Below are 15,176 nucleotides of genomic sequence, written 5' to 3'. Positions count from 1 at the left end.
TAAGAGAAGAATGAACTTTATAACAGTGTACTTATTTTTCATAAACGATATTTATATATATATATATATATATATATTTTTTTTTTTTACTTACAAAACCCCCCTTGTTTTGAGATGGTACAAATATGCTTAAAATAATCATCTGAAACTGAACACAACATATTGTGTTGTTGTAAGGGACACAAATATAGATTAAAAAAACATTTATTTTAAATTGTTTGCATACCTTATTTTGACGTCTGAATATCAGAACTTCGATTGTGTTTAATTATCCCGCTTTTGAGTTTTGAAGTGTGAAATTCGGTGAATATGTTAAGTAAAATAATTAATTTAAGTTAAGCAAAACGAAAAAAAAATGTTTTTAATATTTATACGAAAAAAGCCATTTTAAAATCTTTGATAAATAAATTAACAATTTTTTTTTAGCGAGCCGAATAATGCATGACCATTATTAAACAGGGCATGCTTTGGAGAATTGATACAAAAAAAAAATTCGATAAATATTGTGCCCTTTGTGTTAAAAATAGTATCATTTTTTCGATCACGTTTGAAAACATTTGCCGCCTTTCGAATACAGTGGACCAAACGCACTGAAATATTTTTTTTTTATTCTGCTTTAAATTGCCCCTCCCCCATTTTGGGGAGCCTGGCCCCCACACACATACACATTAAAAACCAAACTCATACAAATGGTTACCCATCTGGTACTGGCCAGCCTCAGCATTAATAATACATTGAAATTTTCATTACTGAAAAATAAGTTTTTTTGGCCTGTTTGGTCTTCCATAGTTTGCTTTTTATCGAATACAAATATAAAGTGCCGATCTAGACTCTAGATCGACGCGAAGTAACTGGGTGCCTATATGAATAAGTAGAATTATTTGAAATCCAGGTACTTATATTATAATATTTTTGCATATTCTCATAGAAAATCATCATAAATCTTAGACAACAAATAAATAAATGAATTATTTCAAAAACCTTTTTTAAAAAATATTTATGTACTTTTTTTGTGCAAGACAAAAAATATCAATTGTTAACTTTTTGGGAAAATTTAACATTTAAAATTTAATTGAAAATAGTAGAAAAAGTTTTACATTATTCTGTTTTCTATATGATAAAATTCAGGGTGTTATCTTTCTGGAAAAAAAAAAGGTTACTCAGAAAAAATGGATTTTAATAAATGTGATTTAGTTTTAAAAAACAACAACAACTTGATTTTGCGGCCATTTTTGGCGGTGCCTATACTTGACCATAGTACCATTTGCTATGCTTCACTCCTGTTGGTTCCTTTATCCCCTGACGGGTGGACTCACCCAACGTAAGCACTACCCTTAACATCAGTTATTCATTTTGTACGTTCATAGTGTTTATCTAATCGTAATTTCCCTCCCCCCCAAAAAAACATTTTCCTTTCTTTATGCGACTCATTTGCTTTTCTAGTATTTACTTGAAATTAAATGAAGTTTTAAGTACGAAAATAAAGTTATTCTATTTTCGGTACTAGTGCACTTATTGATCCGTGCTGAAATAATAACGTTATTATTTAAAAAGCCATTCTTAACATGGGGAGGCGAGGGTGTTTTGTACCTATTCTGTACTTTAACCTTACAATTGAATAAAAAAAAACATATCATAAAACTTTAATTAAACTTGGAAATACGATTTAAAAAAATAGCGTGGATCAGTAAGTGCATTAACACCCTATTTTTTGCAGAATTCATTTAAAATGAAAAGATTAAGTTCATTTTTAACAGATTCTAAAAGTTTTTTTTTTTTTTTTAACTTCATTTCAATTAACGGCATTTTCCCTCTAAAGAATGCCTGGGTTTGTATTACAACTCGCAGACGTATGAAAACGTGGTCGAAAAATAAAATAAATAAATAAATGAGCGCTTCTTCGCCGCTTCTACACTATTGGGACGAAATTTTGTAGTCGATAAATGGAGGGTGTTTTGTACCTATTCTATACTTCAACCTTACAATTGAATAAAAAAAATATCATAAAACTTTAATTAAACTTGGAAATACGATTTAAAAAATAGCGCGGATCACTCTCTGCACTAACACCTTTGATAAATAATTATCTAATCCATTTTCGTATTTTTTTATAATCATCTTAAAAACACGAGGAAAACGTAGATACTATTGTTTATATGTGAAATTCAGTTTTTCGATTAAAAGCTCCAATAAATGTTATCAAAGGCAAGATAAGTTACTCTTTTACCTTTCTGGAAAAGTTTTTAGTGATTTTATTCTCTTTCAAACGTTAAACGCAGTTCGAACAGCGTTTATAGATATATGTGAAAAACAAATGGCGGCGAGCTGACTGTTAAATACGTTAAGTTTGGGAAAATAAGTAAAAATTAAAAGAGTATACAAAATACTGTTAGAAATCCACTCGATATATATGTCAGCCGATGTCACGGTAATAATATATATATTGAGCACGTTTGCGAATTATAATACAAACACGAATACCTTTCCTTTCTTGAATAGAAAATAAATCTGTAGAAAGTTAAATAAAAAAAAAAACATTTTAAAAAAAAGGGGGGTAAACTATTTCAATTATACTTACTTTTACGGAATTTTTTTTTTTTTTTTTTTTTTCGCTTTGCTTGCGGAAGAAACAAGCTTTTTAGTTTTAAAAAGTTGGTTTTGTCGTCAATGGCGTCAACAAGGTCATATTTGATTCGAATGCGCATGCGTTATTAACCAAAACGAGGCTTTCTATTGCGTCTCTTTCTCTATTCACATATATATATAATATATATATATATATACACACAAAATATGACACATGGCCGGAAAGAAGGGCTAGGGGGTAATGCAGATCTATCTGACACATTATTAACTTAATTAGATTCCGGAGCAAAGTGTAGTATCTGTTCTGATTGCTACACTTCATCTTTTCTGTCCTCGATCAGTGGACGAGAAATCCTTCATGACTGAGACAATTTTTGTTACTATCTAGAGTGCCCGTTTTTTTTTGGGGGGGGGATTCAGCCTCCCCCCCCCCCGTCCTACACATTAAAAATCGACTTTGTGGGGGGGCAAGTAAATAAGAACTAGACTTTCAGCATAATACCAAAGTCAGTATTCACTCCATGAAAATCCTAGCTAAAAAACCGAAATGATAATTTATATACGTGAGGAGTGGGGGATAAAAACTTTATAGACAAAACTAATTAAATGCATACAATGAAAAAAATATTTGTTAGTAAAAGAACCCCCCCCCCCCAATAATTATGGCAGATTTCTCTCTCTCTCTCTCTCTCTCTCTCTCTCTCTCTCTCTCTCTCTCTCCTGTTGTAAACACTTATCGTCGGCAAAACAGATTATAAGTCCGCAGTAAACGGTGTTATGTTAAAATTGGTTCCTGATATTAACTAACGACTTCCTATTTTTGTTAAAAATAAATAATGGCATTCCGGCGTATTTCTCGAAACATTTCATTATTGCATTACTTTCCTTGTTTTCTAAACGGTGATAGAGACGACTTGGTGTCCCCGAAAAAAAAAGGTAAATATGAAGAATCTTCCCACCCTTGAAAAATCCTTTTAAATTTATATTTTTGAAGGTTTTCGGGGGCGCTGAAAACGAAAATAACGTTTAAAATTACGGTAAACGAGTAGTTTCCAAGATATGAAGCATTGAAGCAATGTTAGTTTCAAAAAGTAGGGGATCACTTTTCAATAATAATTTAACGTAAAATGAGCACCCACTTTATGGCCACGTTTTAGGGTGGCGTGGGTGGGGGTTCTTTCCACTTTAAAATTCCAGGAAACAAGTAGTTTTCAAGATATAAAGAAATGCGCACACTTTATGGCCACCTTTTTCTTGGAGGGAGGCTTCCGGTTTATGTTTTTCGTTCGTTTTTTTTTGGAGGGGGTATATAGATAGTTTTTAACAGGCACTTCTGCAGTTTAATTAATCGTTTTTCCGTAAGTAACGTGCTGACATTAACCGAGCAGAAGAACCATTTAATTATTTCACAAAAATTCTGTTTACATTTGTGGGGGAGGACGAGGGGGTGTTGTGGCGAACGTTACTTACGTTAAACTGCTGAAGCATCTGTTAAAAACTATACAATTTCTATAACTGAATGCCTCCTCCAAAAAAAAAAAAAAAAGAACGAAAAACATATTCCCCCCCCCACCCCTAAAAAAAAAAGGTTGCCATAAAGCGGGTGCATTTCTTCATATCTTGGAAACTATTGTTCCTGGAATTTTAAACGTTAATGGTAATTTTAAAGGATTTTCCAAGGGTGGAAAGAAAGTTTTCCCCCCGATCAAAAAAAAAAACAAAAAAAAAAACAACAACAAAAAAAAGCAGCTGGCCATAAAATGGGTGCTCATTTTATGCTAAATTATTATATGAAAGTTGTATTTCTGTCCAATGCAGCATGCTTTCCTCTGATACACCAAGCATCCGCCCAGCAACTTCATGAAATACAGTTTTCGCTAATCTATTGAAACACTTTCCTAAGCTCACCCACCCATTTTCTTACACAGAAGATATCAAGCAGCATGCATGCTACCATATCACAACTTATGGTGGTCCTGGATATGACCTTAAACTTGTAGCGGACCAGGATATATTACCCTAGCTCGCCACAAGAAAATAATGAAACGAATGGAATTGAAGGAAACAAAGACTCAGTTGATGGATAAGATAAACGTTGTTTATTTGCTGTTGAAAGAATGAACGTTTTAGTTATAACATGTGTTCATGTCCGCGCGTATGTAACCAATGTTCGTTGCACGACTGGTGTTGTAGCAAGAAAAGGAAATGTGTGTTCATCTCAAGTTCGGGTCACTATCGTTTGTTCGTGCGTGGGAATTGAAGTGAGTGTTGGAGTGGAAATGAGAAATGATAGTCCAGCGTGTAGACAAAGAAGAGGATATGAGAGTTGACATCAGTTAGTAGTCAGCTACGTGAAGGTGTTCTCAGGGAACAGTAGTAGATAGATAGAGAAAGAGTGTAAATGTGTACATATGGTCTGTTAGCTCGTGCCCCATACATAGTAGTAAGTGGGCGTGATGCGCGCGAGCGTGCGCCTCCCAAAAGGGAGGCGGCTGGTTAGCCCAACCTCTCTGGTCGAGAGTTGGTTCTAAAAGGGTTAGAAACAGCTTGTCTCTTTGTTTTATACTCGTTTCTGGTGATCATTTGCGCATGTGTATAATTCCTTAGAAAGCGGAAGTAACGTCGTCCATGTGTGCGTGTGTGTGAGTACATATGTGTGCGTTAGCGCATGTGTATATACACGTGAATTTGAATGTATGTACGCGAACGTTAATATGTGTACATGTGTGGACGTGGGCACGTATGTTTGTGTGCGCATATGTATATGACATAGCTTGAAATGTGAATGTGTGTTTTTGTGTGAGACTAGAAAAGGCTTGCACAAACTATATCCGATGGTGAGGCCCAGCTTGCGGGCTTTGGGTGGTGTGGAGCCACCCTTTAATTGTCATTGCTCCCAGGTTCTGACCCAGAGTGGTAGTACCTGTTAGGGTCCCAACTATGGGTTAAATAGAAACCGACTTGAAAAAAAAAAATTCTATTAAAAGATTTTTCTTCAAAATTACTGGATTCAGCATTAAATAACCTGAAAAGGGTTGATGTGCCGTAAAACAAAAACAACCAACCAACTTATGGTGTTTCCGTGCATGCTAAATCTTACTGTTCGTGCTGAGAAAAACTGGCTGTCAGCCACCCAGAATTTCAGCACATGATAGACTTTCGGATAATACAGCCCTCAAATAGCCCAATAGTTATCTCCTAGAAATTGGAGGGAGACTAGAAACCTTGCAGAGAATACTGCACTGTCAATACAGCCACTGTTCCCGACAGCTATTTGATCTCACATCTGCATGATTTTTCTTCCTTGTAATCTGGTTCCAACATTTTTTCGCAGATCGATTTGGTCTGTGCTTATAACCAAATATCCGTCGCTGAAGAAGATATTCCTAAAGCAGGGATCTGTACTCCTTTTGGACTGTATGAATTCATGCGTCTACCTTTCGGATTGCATAATGTAGCGCAGGCTTTTCGAAAGTTTATCAATGTGTTGCGAGCCTATATAATGCATGTTCACGACTTAACAATAAAGAAAACCATTATACCAGTATATATATATATATATATATATATATATATATATATATATATATATATATATATATAATACATTATTTATTTAGAACAAAACAAAGTAAAGTTTATACATCCGTGTGATAATTGGGTAGTCATGCAAGGACGTGTGTTTGTGGCTTGTACGCGTTGACCTCTGTGGAAGTGTGCATAAGTAGAGGTTATAGTTCATATTTTACTGAGTGATATATTGCTTAAACATGACAGTCTTGAATTGTTCATATTGTGTGCTCTATGTGTACGCATCTTACAAGTAACAATATTTATGTGAAAAATATACAAGCCTACCTCATGTTATTGCTGTCGCTCTCCGAGTGCATGCTTATGAAGCGCGTGGTTTATTGTGTGCATACTGCATGGCTTGATGTCAAGCAAAAAAGAGAGAGAGAGAAAAAGGACGTAAAGAGAAGGTTATGTCAAAGATCACCGGAAATATACGCGTGTCAAAGTTATGTTATGTTTGCGCGTGCTCTGCTCGATGCGTGTGTGCTACTGCACACAGCTTGTTCTGTGTCAGTGTGTTTGATCCAGACAAAGCAAATTTGGCAGGTCTAAACGGCTCACTATAAATGAATTGATTAACGAGAAACGAATCACCTCCCTTTATAGTCGCTCTTTATTAGTTAGAAATCATTAAAAATCATTTCCTCTTCAAAAATTTTCAAAGCAAAACAAAACGCAAATTCATGGCTGTCTGTTTACAGTTTATAACTGGCTATTTTATTTCATTATTTTTTTAAAAAGTCATGTTGAGAGGAGGCTGTAAGTTGTTTTTATTATAAATTCTTTTTAAAATTCCCCCCAAAATGTGCAAGTGAATTGACATCTGTTTTTTTTTATAAAATTTAAATAAATTATTCAGATAAAAATAAAACCAAACAATGTGTTGAATTTTCATTAAAAAAATCTAAATTTTTAAAATCAATTCTTTTTAACTTTAAAAGGTTAAAAAGAGAATTTGCTAAAAAATTGTTTTAAATTTCGTTATTTGTGTTTTATTTTATGTTTTATTCATTTTATTTATGATGTGTTTTAAAATTTTAAACTACCGTGGAATTTCCACGGGTTCTGCTAGTTTATTCTAATTTTTTATGTTAATGTTATAGATTCTTTTTAAAATTAAAAAAAAAAAAATGTGCAAGTGGATTGACATCTGTTCTTTTATAATATAAATTTTCCTAATGTCTGTGTGTGTGTGTGTGTGTGACGCGGTTTATCTCAGCCTACAGGCAATCCACCCAGGCAAGTAAGGTACCGAAATAAAGCTTATGATCCAGCGGATGTTTTAGTGATATTTATATCCATGTTTGGTGTATGGAAATGAAAAAAAAAAAATAAATAAATAAAAATATAACGATTTACTAAACAACGTTTTATTTACTGGATATTTTTCCGGTATTCACCGGAAGTTATTATCTCTCTTAGTAAGTTCGATTTACTCTGCGTGCGTGCGTGCGTGCGTGCGTGCGTGTGTGTGACGCCTACCGACAACCCACCCAGGCAAATAAGGTACCGAAATGAAGCTTATGACCCAGCGGATGTTTTAGTTATATTTATATCCATGTTTGGTGCATGGAAATGCAAAAAAAAAAAAAATGCAAAAAAATAACGATTTACTAAACAACGTTTACTGGATATTTTTCCGGTACAAGGACTCAAGTTTACCCAGCTGGGCAAACTTGGGTTCTTGTTTATATAAAAAATTATTGAGAACAAAAATAAAATGTGTTGTGTATTGATTTTTCATTGAAAAAAAAATGTAATTTTTTTTAATGAATTCTTTTTTATAGCTTTAAAAAGTTAAAAAAAAATTTACTAAAAAAAATTGTTTTAAATTCATTATTATTTATTTTCTTTTATTTTTATTCATTTTATTTATAATGTGTTTAAAAATTTTCGAATACTGTGGAATTTTCATGAGTTCTGCTAATTCGTGTTATTTAAATTATTTGGACTACTCTTCTCATGTTGAGTGTTATTCGCATCAGGACCCAACAACTATTAGGAGATTTGAAGTTCCTATCACGTCGTAATAACCAGCTGGCAGAGGTCAGAGGAATAGTTGGCCAAAATATCATGAAACAACAACTTAAAGATGAGGATAATAGTCCGTAAAAGTGTCCATCAAACTTTTAAAAAAGTGAAATTTGTCATATAATAAAAAGTGACATGTGTGAACTAAAGGACAAAATAAGGGAAACATAAATTTATAGCTTTGTTTTGTGCATTACAAAGCATGAAATAGAAACTCCATCTATAATATAAATCTCACCTGTGTGTTTAAATGTATGTATGTATGTATGTATGTATGTATGTATGTATGTATGCATGTATGTATTATGTATGTCTGCCTAAAACTTTCGACAGAAGTGACAGATTTTTATGTGATCAGTATCGTTTTGGAGCTCGACTCTTTGGACAAATATAAAAAAATTGGCTAAAAACAATTGATTCTTTCATCCTATACTGGGCACTTTTCTACAGGGAGGGGTCGCTTTTTTCGACGATATTTTCGAAAGTCATCTCCTCTTTTCAATTGATTAGCCTTAATTATAACGTTCGCCACTTACGGTTTGGCGATGGGGGCGATGGGGGCAATGGCAAAAACATCATGCTTCTGTTTTTTTCACATTCTTTTCCTCCTTCGCGGTACGGGTCTGAGCCTGCCTACTTACAACCACTTTTTATTTTTTATTTTGCTTAACACACCCCTTTAAACACCTGAGCAATGCCAGGTATCCAGGCTAGTTTAACACAAGACAAACTGTGAACATTTAAGGTTTGAATAACTTTTATCATTAACAAAAACTAGATTGAATGTGAGTGTTCAAAAAAAGTTGACAGAACGAGAACATGCTACCTCTGTGAATTAAATGAAGGATCTCCATTAGAAATACCCTGCAGATTCCCGAGTTTGACAGAAAAGATTCCAGAGTTTAAAAAGATGTGCCTGAAGAAGGTCGGAGGTTACATCAACCAAAACATTGTGCACATAACACTAAAGATGAAGACAATAGTCCGAAAAATGCAAGTAATATAAACTACTATTCAAATCAGAAAAACATAATTACATTTCATTAAAATGAATAAAGTGTCCATCAAATGAACTGGAATTCATTATTGAGAGAAGTAATTTGCATTATACATTTTATTTATTATGTACAATTATCCTTATTTTTAAGTTGTTGTTTCATGATGCGGTAACCACCTGATGAAGGTCAGAGAAATAGTTGTCCGAAACTTCATGAAACAACGACTAAAAGATGAGGATAATAATTCGCAATAAATAAATGAATTAATAATACAAATTACTCATCTCAATAATGAATTCCAATTAATTAAATGATACATTATTCGGTACAGACCTGACAATGGACGATCAGATAATAAATAAACGTGGATTCATAAGACCGAAATATCCAACCCTGACTGCACTTCAGGGTTCGTGGCGCAGTGGATAGAGATGTTGAATCTGTACCGTTCCAGTTGAGCATTGTCTGAAGATAGCAGTATCAATTCTACACAAAGCCGGCCAGAGGCTTAGTTGGCCAAAATATGGTGAGACAACAACTATTAGAAGTTAGAAGTTTCGGAGTTCCTATCTCGTCACGGTTACCACCTGACAAAGGCCAGACGAATAGTTGGCCGAAACATCATGAAACAACTTAAAGATGAGGATAATAATCCGTAATAAATGAAATGTATAAAGTGTCCATCAAACTTTTAAAAAAGTTTAATTGGTGATGCTCATATAGTTATGAAATAGGTAGAACAATAAATTATCTTATATCGATCTAGTTATTTATCTAACTTTGTAGTTATTTATCTATCTATCGATCTAGCTATCTGTCCATCTCGATCTATCTATCTATCTATGTAACTGGAGAGGTAGAAAAGAGATGGATATGATGATGTTTTCATAAAACCTGTCAAAATATAACAAAGCTAGATCAAAGCCAAGTTTACCGGAAGGGCTGGTCAGCTGATCGGATCTACGTGTGAGTCACATGATCAGGTTAGCTGGAGATACAGGGCAGTTGGAACTTGGAATTGAAGCAAAGCGGTTGGGCTTTATGGTTGTCTCTCTTCCCCTCTTGGGAGGAAGTGACGTGTCTCTCAATGTAGACCGTTAAGACCACAAGCAAAGAAACTCACTTTACATTTTCATCTGTGCAAAATCCTGGAAAGTGAAATAAAATCTAATATCAAACCAATCATCGTCTTGGAGTCAATGTCTTTCGTCCAAACGGTTCCAGCTCCCTCTAAGAACAAGATGAAATCAAGATGGACCAGGTTCAGTAAACAGAGAAGATAAAGGTATGTCGAAGATACACACATATAACATCCACATGCACGCATATGAACATTAGACGATCATGAAACATAAAACTGGTAATACATACAACACAACACAATAACAATGGGTTTAGAAAGTGAAGAACCAGTAATAGACATTTAGTAACACATTTACGACACGTCACAACCAATCACGAAACGTATACGCATGTTTACATGGGTGCCGTTCATGTTAGATAATGTAACATGATTCATTTTAGTGCCGTTTTTTGGACCACCATTATATAACAATATAATAGAATGCGACATGTGTGAACTAAAGGCAAAATAAGGGAAACGTGAGTTTGTAGCTTTGTTTTATTTATTACAACATAAATAAGCATGAAATAGAAACTCCATTTAGCACAAGACAAACTATAAACATTTAAGGTTTGGAATAACTTTATCATCAACACAAAGTAGATTGAATGTTCAAAAAAAGTTCATTTTTATGCGTCGTTAGCTTTCAAAATAATACAAAGTAAGGCATTGGAATAGACGAAGGAAAAAAGACAGAATGCTTCTGAAAAGTAGTTAATCCTTATTTCTTTCTGTTAGTCGAGTAGCGGTCACAAAGAGGAGTGTTTACCAGCCTTTACCAGCGAAAGCGTGTGTGTGACTTCTTGCTTATCTGCACCTGTCTTGCTTCCCTGGTGTTTTGTTTCCTTGGTGTCTTTTCCCTTTTTTCTCGTTTACTAGGTACAAACAAAAAACGGACGAATAAAGACAGGAGGACCTAGTTTTGAAAGCTGATTTATCTTAATTTCTTTGTAGGTTTCCGACTACTTTTTGATTGTATTTGAAAGATTAAAGACTAAAGTTAATTTTCAAAAGGTAAAAAAAATATTTGTACACATGAAAAAATAAAAAGGTTATGAAAAATATTTTCACGGTGAGCTAACCATCAGCTAAATTTTGAAGTTAAATAAATTCATTGTAAAAATCCTTTAAAAAGATAAATATTAGTTTTTTGGGTCCGTTTCAAAGATAATTAGTAAAGTAACGTCCTAAGATATTGAATTAAATTAAATAAATACCTGATTTATAAAAAAAAATAGCTTAATTAGCCCCCAGAGCAGGAGATTCTGCCCTTTGCGAAATTGCAATGAATGGAAGTTTTGTAGACACGGATTATATAGAAGCCCAAAATTTCAGCCAGTTGAAAGCCTGTCTGAAAATGACATAATGTACCTATTTACAATGCCTCCCCACGGGACAGAGTTAGACACCAGGGTCGTTTTTTAACGTGGAGAAAAGGTACAAAAATAAAAATTGTCTCAGTCGTGAAGGATTTCTCCTCCACCGAAAGAGAACAAGAAATGGAAGTGCAGCATCTGAAGAACAGATACTACACTTTGATCTTTACCAAAAAGGCCAAGAAAATGACATAATGTAATTAAAAGTAGATAAGAGGTGCTAGTTTTCTTTTTCTTTTTTTTTGACCCAGACGTGCATCTGTATATTCCTATCCTGAATATTTGTATCATTTTTACCATTTATAAATTTAATTACTTTTCTATGTTCATGTTTTTAAATTTTTTTAAAAATAATTGTTCAAAATGATATGAAAATTTATGTTACGCCGAAAGTTTCACAATCATGCGAGCAAGGAAAATGTTAAAATCTTACATATAAAAATTATGCAAAACCCGTAATTAAAAACGTAGAAATATTTTTTGCAATTATAATTGTTTGTGTGAAAAGATAAAATAAACAACGCCTAATTCAATGATAATATCGGTAGTTTGAGAAATTAAATTTTCTTTGAGTTATATCGAATTCATTAATATGGACTTTAGGAGCTTTTTTTTTTTTTCGTAATGTTCCTGTAAAAATTAAATTTTTTTCAATTGTTATAATTTACGATGATTTATTTTCATAGAAAAAGCAAGAATAAATTCATTATTTTTTTGTTGTTGTTACTACAGAAAACCATAACTTCAATGAGTTCAATATCAAAGTGGTGATCTCGAGGCTGAAGGCGGGTACATTGAATAGATGTCAGCTCTACTAGATAAAGCTATAGTGTTGCTTTCTTTAAGGCGACACTTTTATTATACCATTGTGTATTTTTATGTGCATTTCAGTTCTTTTCATCATTAATGTTTCGTCTAGTGGTTGCTATATATGCTTCTTTTATTATGCAGAAAGTAATACACACAGAGACGTTCGCCGAGTTTTCTTCAATGTTTTATTTGACGAGAATGGACTCAGGAGCAAAAGACTAATCTATATATAAAAGCGAAAATGTGTGTATGTATGTATGTTTGGATGTATGTATGTGTGTTTGTGCGTCCGCTAAAAACTTTCGCCAGACAGAACAAAAATTTCCATCCTTCGCTCGAAAAATATTGAAAAATTGGCCAAAAACGTTCATTTTTCACCCCGCAATCGACAATTTTCGGCAGGGGGGGGGTCAACAAAAACGGTCCTCTCGTGATGACGACCGGTTCTACGCAGGCGTATGACGTCATGACCTGATTTACTTTAAATAGTTGAAAAACTGACTAAATGTACGTCGTGTTAGCTCAGTTGGTTAGCGAGTTGGTTCGTTATCTAAACGTTTTGGGTTCGAATCGTGGAGTGAGATGTCTTCTTTTTTTTTCGATGTTTAAATTTAAATATTGAACCAGTGTTATTTAAGCCATTTTTCACGTAACGTTCATTTTTCTGGGTTTTTTTTTGCTTCGCTTATCCACCCCCGATAGATATAAAAAAAACACAAACTGGTGTATCCTGTGGGTATTTTTTAAGTAAATGTGATGTAATATCTAAGATTTAAAATTTTTTTCTTAGTTTTATTATTTATTTTATTGTACTAGGGGCGGGGGGATACGCATAACTTTGCCCGGGCGTAAAATATGCTTAAATATGATATTTTAATTTGTCCATATTTCGTATATATTATTATAGATTCGTGATTTCAAAAATAAAATAAAAGTATTTGGGTGCCATCAGCTACAATTGAAACCAAAAGCAAAACTGTAGCATTCAAAGCTGGTGACGTTACCACTACAAACATGACACGCATATGAACTGATTAAAAATAGATTAAGATGAATGTACAGAATGTTTAACGCTTTTTGCAATTTTGATCCCTTTTTGACCCCTTAAAAACTATTTTAACCGGCTAAAGACCCATAAAAGAACGGCTCATAAAAAAATCCAGTTTTAAAACATGGAGAAAGACAGACAGCCTTTTATATAATAGATTACTTTATTTTAATATCAACAAGATACAAGTGTTCAATAGGGACTGAAGATGCATCCTGAATCAGCAGGATAACTATATTTTACAAAATAACACCATAAACATTTTTGTATTGGGGTGTATAAACACCCCATGGAATTAACTGTTTGCAACACCCAAATGACTAACGCAGGGTTAATGGACATGAGTGACGCACACGGGCAGAAACACCGGTAACATTCGTTTTCTACATCATTTGGTTGTCTCATTTCCATGAAATGTTGCATTCCTCTGCCTGTTCTACAAGTATTTTAATGGTGAATGCTCTGACGAACTACAAGCACTTGTGACGTAATCTCGACAAACTCGACAAGCAGCTAAATCCCACCCCTCAAAGTAGAAATCCTAGATGTAAGAAAGCCTTCTACTCTAATAGCTTCTTCCCTAGAACTGCTAGACTTTGGAACTCCCTTCCAGGATTCTGCTTTCCCTACTGCAGAAGTTCAAGTGTAATGTGAACAGACATTTTGCTACTCAACTCCATACATAGTATTCCTGCAACTTATGTCCCCGATAGTAGCCCCCTATTTCAAAGTGGCACTGTGCCTTGTGTGGGGTGAAAATTAAATTAAAAAAAAAAGATACTGATTTGAAAAATGTGACATCATTCATCATCGTTTCACTTCTGTCTTGTCTCCAATTTTGCCCCTGCTTGAATTTTACATTACGCATTTTTCATGTTTCACGCGAAAATTTGTTGTGGAATATTGGGGTATTTTCAATTTAAATTATTGTATGAACTCTCGAATTCTCATCCTTCAAATTGTTGGGGCTATCTTTGTAAATCTGAATTCCTCATCTGTTGTTGTGGCCCAGTAGGGACACAAAGGAAAAACACAGACACAAACATGGGTTACTGAAATAAAAACAGAATATACAAAGAGCAACGGTCGCAGCACATTCAGATGGCATAGTATGAAGTAAACAGGCCACCCTGAGAACCATATGTCTTGGTCTATTTCTACAATTCAGAAGAGTTCATCTCTGGTGCATGGGCGAGTCCCAACAGCTATATATATATATATACATATATATATATATACACACACACACACACACACTAGTGACATTGTTCAGTCGTAAAATAAGCTTAAATATATTTTAATTAATGCAGATTTTGTATTTATTATTATATTAAATAGGACCTAATATATAATGATTTAAAGTTTTAATACAAAATGACTCAGGTGTCATCACTGAGAATCGAAACCAAAATGTTTAGCTTGCAATTTACTTTTTCTTTTTACGTTAATGCCTGAGATATAAAGACATGTTTACTGCAAGGCTAAAAAATTTAAACATAGACTAATAACTATTACATTACACATGCATATTCGTAATGCTGTCATTCTACCTCCCCCTGACAAATTCCAATTTTAAAAAATTTTCCCTTTGTACTGATTTTCCCCAACTAAAACTCAAATATAGTTTTGCA

General features: G+C 33.8%; 1 protein-coding gene and 1 long non-coding RNA gene across 2 annotated transcripts in view; both read right to left on the bottom strand.

Annotated features, from left to right (window-relative positions):
* The window catches only part of LOC145269108 (uncharacterized), a 36,086-nt gene extending 33,102 nt beyond the window's left edge, over positions 1-2,984 (bottom strand). Inside the window, exon 1 of the mRNA XM_080124702.1 lies at positions 2,579-2,984. The gene's annotated coding sequence lies outside the window, so the exon portion shown is untranslated. The remainder of the gene's footprint in view (positions 1-2,578) is intronic.
* LOC145269110 (uncharacterized) overlaps positions 1-15,176 on the bottom strand; it is a 373,031-nt gene that overhangs the window by 293,304 nt on the left and 64,551 nt on the right. The window lies entirely within an intron of this gene.

Source organism: Euprymna scolopes, chromosome 45 (assembly GCF_053919585.1).
Source record: "Euprymna scolopes isolate OS-2025 chromosome 45, ASM5391958v1, whole genome shotgun sequence".
Taxonomy (NCBI): domain Eukaryota; kingdom Metazoa; phylum Mollusca; class Cephalopoda; order Sepiida; family Sepiolidae; genus Euprymna; species Euprymna scolopes.
This window is presented reverse-complemented; position numbering and strand designations above follow the sequence as displayed.